At 29.8% G+C, this 5,494-nt stretch overlaps 1 protein-coding gene across 1 annotated transcript in view; it reads right to left on the reverse strand.

Moving 5' to 3' along the window:
- LOC106872119 (complexin) overlaps window positions 1-3,855 on the reverse strand; it is a 286,577-nt gene extending 282,722 nt beyond the window's left edge. The window contains exon 1 of the mRNA XM_089340742.1: window positions 3,220-3,855. The gene's annotated coding sequence lies outside the window, so the exon portion shown is untranslated. The remainder of the gene's footprint in view (window positions 1-3,219) is intronic.
- Window positions 3,856-5,494: the final 1,639 nt, after the last annotated feature.

Raw genomic sequence — 5,494 nt, forward strand, 5'->3', positions numbered from 1 at the left:
ATTCAAGATCAGACTCCAGTCCTCACAGCCACTGATGGACATTGCTCTCTCTTCGTCTAATTCTTTTTGTCTCTCTCTCCTTATTTCATTTCTCTCTCCCATATTCTCTCTCTCTCTCTCTCCTACTATCACACCGTCTGTTCCTCACTCTCTCTATCTCTATCTATATATATATATATATTTATTCGTACATATGTGTATGCATATCATATCTATTTATCTATCTGTCTTTCTATCAGCTTGTCTATCTATCTGTGAGTTTGTCTATCTATCTGTGAGTTTGGCTATCTATCTGTGAGTTTGGCTATCTATCTGTCTCAGTTTGTCTGTATCTCTCTCTCTGTCTATTTGTCTGTCTATCTATCCATTTGTCTGTCTATCTATCCATTTGTCTGTCTATCTATCCTATTTGTTTGTCCATCTATCCATTTGTCTGTCCATCTATCTATCCATTTGTCTGACTATCTATCTATTTATTTGTCTATCTATCTATCTGTCTGTCTATCTATCTATCTGTCTACCTGTCTATCTATCTATTTGTGAGACCTGTGTGTCTAATAAAAGAAATGTATCTATTTGTCTGTCTATCTAACCACCTACCTATCTATCTATTTATGTGTTATCATCATCATCATTACAAGATCCACTGTTTCATGCTTGCATGGGTGATACGCAATTCTATGGTCGGATGCCCTTCCAGTAGCCAACCCTCACCTACCCCCAAGCAAGGTCATATTTCCCCAAAGCCAGACATGTTTTTCTCAGAAGACAAGAAATGAACAAAATTGTTTGTATGACTGTAATGCTTGATTACAACTGCCACGTGATGTACAGACAAAGATATACACAAACACACACATATACATACACACACAAACAAATATGAATACACATACATACATATATGTATACACACATATGTATATATATATATATATATGTGTGTGTGTGTGTGTGTGTGTGTGTGTGTGTGTATGTATATACATGCACATACATACATATGTATTTATGTGTATGTGTGCATGAGTATAAGGGACTTTTTACAATTTTCTTCTACAGAATCAATTCACCAGGCTTTAGTTGACACAGAGTTATAACAGAAGCCGTGCTCAAGGCACTGTGGTATTGAACCCAAGACCACATGTTTGGGAAGTAAGCTTCTTAACCTCACGGCCATGCTTTACATATATATATATATATATATATATATATATATATGTATATATATAATTTCTTTAATTTCGTTAAAATGTTTCAGCTGCAAAGCTGCTGTCATTCTGGGGTACCACCGTTGACTGTGCCACACCATTATTTGAAACCTCCTCTGATATGTGACATTTGGTCAATGAGGAAGTTTGATGCCGCGTATGTATGTATCTATCTATCTATATATACATACATATATATATATATATATATATATATATATATATATATATATATATATATATATATATATATGTTGTTGTACTTGGGGATGGTCATATTGCCAGTTTAGCCAATATATATATATATATAAATATATATATGCATAAACACACACACACACACAGATATATGTATGTATATATATATGAATGTATATAAGTATTTTATTAAGTCTGTAAAGCTATATAAATGACCAGGGACTTCAAATTTGTCTGTATTGTATTTAGCAATCTTACCTGCTTAAGTGTGTGTTTATGTACCAGAGCATATATACTTACACACATACACACACAAATAATTTACATATATTTGTGTGTGTGTATGTGTGTATCTGCTTCTTTGTATATGTATCTGTCAGTCACTCTCCGTCTCATTCACTACCTTCATCTTTTCTTTTACCTTTCATTTCATTTTCGCTACACATAAATATATAAACACACACATACAAATACATCAATGTATAATTCTCAGTCTATGAATATCTACATATTTCATAACCACATATATCACTATTTATGTATGTAAACCTATATATATATACAAACACACACACACATATATATATATATGTATGTATGTAAACCTAGAGATACATACATTATATATGTATATATACACTATATATATATTTATATATTCGTATATATCTTTAGATGCATATATGTGTGCATATTAAGTATATGCATCGTCTAATGTGTTCTTTTCTTTATCTGTTTTACTGTAAAGCAGGTTTTAAAGATCATCACAGTCATTGCACCTCAGCGTTTGTTTATGCAGTATAATTGATGGAAACAAAAACATAAATTTAAAGTCAAATTTTTATGCTAATTTAAACCTACAGAAGAATATTGGGATTCAGGGAAGCTGCAGTAAAAAAAAATAAAAATTAAAGAATAGCTTTCTGATAATATATATATGTATATATAAATATATATACTAGTTCACCAGGTAACACACCTGTTTGATCACACCTGATATGGCACATGGACAGTGAAATTTACTATCCTCACACCACACTTCTATGCATCACAAATATATGCAAATGCTGCAGCACACAAATTTACGACATGGTGTGCATTGATCTACATTGCACAGAATTATACATACATTCATATATATATATTTACGTGTGTGTGTGTGTGTGTGTGTGTGTGTTAAGTATGCATTATATAGATGTACGTATGCAACTACATATATATACATATATATATATATATATTTGTGTGCATATATATATATATATATATATATATATGCATTATATATATATGTTTATTACGGTGGTACTGTTGTATTTCAATACTCTTATGACAGATATTAGTGCAACATATGCATACATATATGTATGCGTGTGTGTGTGTGTATATATATATATATATGCATAAAGGTCTAAAATATGAAAAGAATGCACTGGCTTTTACACACTCACATACATACACGCACACACACATTTATACATATATATGTATGTATATTTTATCTTTTATATACATATGCATATTTTGATGCACATTTTTAGCACAAACTAGTGTTTATACATACATATACCTACATATATATATATATTTACAGTAATATGCAATTTTGTTCAACAGTTCGTTTAACCAGTCATTTCACCTACATGCAATGCACACACACACACACACACACACACACACACACAAAACTCACAGATACGTTCATGCATTCTAACGCACATATGTTATGCATGTATATTTACAATTTTACACACCATTATACATTTACAGATATATGCATGAGTAGAGATGTCATATAAAGAAGTCGACTTACCCTTTTACTACAAGTGACAGTAAACCACTAATGCAGCTGTAGAAAATGAGTGAATGGTAACACTACTAAGCGAACGTGAAGTAGCAGCGATGATATTTCTTTAGAATGAGACAAAGTACAATTGACAGTAGCTGTAGTAGTCTTAGTTTGTTGTTGTCGTGGCAAAGATAGAGTTATGGAACCGTGTGCTACTACAGATCTCTGGACATTCCTCAATAACTCAGAAAAGGCATATTGATGTATGACGAGTCTACAAAGATATTGTCATCTATACGTATACATTTACATATACTTATGTATGTATATGTGCGTCATATGATTTTCATATGTGTACGTCTGTGTTGATATATATACATACACATATATAAGTATATATATATATATGAATATATATATATATAAATTTATATATATATATGTATATATATATGTATATACATACAGTAGTAGCTTTATCTAGTTACTGCTGTTGTTATGATAGCACCTTAAACGACAACAACGACCATCAGCTTGTGAAAACAAATCAAGCTTCAATTGCATTCAGTTTAGTTTCGTTACCATGTTTCCCTGCTGAACAAGGTGGTAGTAAACTATAGCACTGTTGCAACAAAAAGACTGTCAGACTGGATGAGGGGGAGGGAGAGAAGGAGAGAAGGTTAAGGGAGAGAGGACTAAAGAGAGAGGGGCAGTAGGAGAGTGTGAGAGAGAGAGAGACTATGTATGCGCACAAGAAGTAGATAGAGATAGACAGACAGGAAAAGACAGGGAGAAAATTAATGAGAGATATAGATTGGTAGAGAGACAAAAGGAGCAGAGTGGTTTTGCCAGACAGACAGTCAGTCAGTCAGCACAGCATATATAGATAGCAGTAGATATTGATCAGGCAAAGCATCACAGGCTCTGTTTCAAAACACATACTTCCTAGCTCTGTATGTTAGATAGAATATTACCAAACAGTATTCGCTAATACATTCTGCCGTCCAATTGTTCATTCATTCAATTTGTTGGTTGTACAACCAACAACAACAACGTTACAAGAATAATAGCAAAAATTCACAGCAGAAAGTAGAAAAAAAAATTAACAAAAAAAAATGGATTTGGTGATAGTTAATGAAATCTAAAAAAAAACAACAAGAATTATAAGAATATTTTATATTTCATTTATATATGAAAGATAGTATTTAAATGAGAGGTGTGATTCTCTGCCGTTTCTAAATACCAAAAAGTGCGAAGAATGCAACAGAGGAATTCATTCTTCAAAAACCATTGATTTTTTTGTTTTGTTTTGTCTTTTTTCTTCCACTTCTGCTTGAGAGAGGAAGGATTGGTAAAAAGAGTACTATGATGCTCATATTTCTGAATGTAATGGGTTAACAATTCATGTTAAATTCAAAATGGAGGCATTGAGTTCAAATTCTACCACAATATAATATGATATGATACATATACCGAAGAACAGAGAAAGATTACTATTATTGTGTTTATAAAATTATTTATGTATTTATGTCGTTTATTCATAATTGATTCCGAGTAATTTCTCAGTATGTTTACACTGAACACACAGACACATTCATGCATACATCTCGCTTCTATCCCCTACTCCTCTGTGTGTGTCTGTGTGTGCGTCTACATATAGATATATAAATATATGTATGTATATATAAATTATATCTATGTATATGTACATTATATATATATATATATATATATATATATATATATATATATATATATATATATATATATATATATATATATATATATATATATATATATATAGGTGAGAAAATTGGTATTATATATATATAAACTATATCTATGTATATATACATTATATATATATATATACATTATATATATATATATATATATGTATGTATATAAATATATATATGTATGTATATATATGAATATATATATGTATGTATATATAAAAATATATATATGTATGTATATATATAAATATATATATATGTATATATATATAAAAATATATATATATGTATGTATATATAAAGATATATATATATATGTATATATATATATATAAATATATATATATGTATGTATAAATATATGTATATATATATATATAAATATATAAATTCATACGAGTGATACAACAAGGTACCGATATTTACTGAACAATAGCAATCGATATAAATACGACGCTATTGTATAGCTTCACTGCATATATACTGGCAAAAATATATATGTATGTATGTATGTATATATATAAATATATATATGTATGTCTGTGTATGTGTGTCTGTGT

Source organism: Octopus bimaculoides, chromosome 2, assembly GCF_046866305.1.
Source record: "Octopus bimaculoides isolate indiv1 chromosome 2, ASM4686630v1, whole genome shotgun sequence".
Lineage (NCBI taxonomy): Eukaryota > Metazoa > Mollusca > Cephalopoda > Octopoda > Octopodidae > Octopus > Octopus bimaculoides.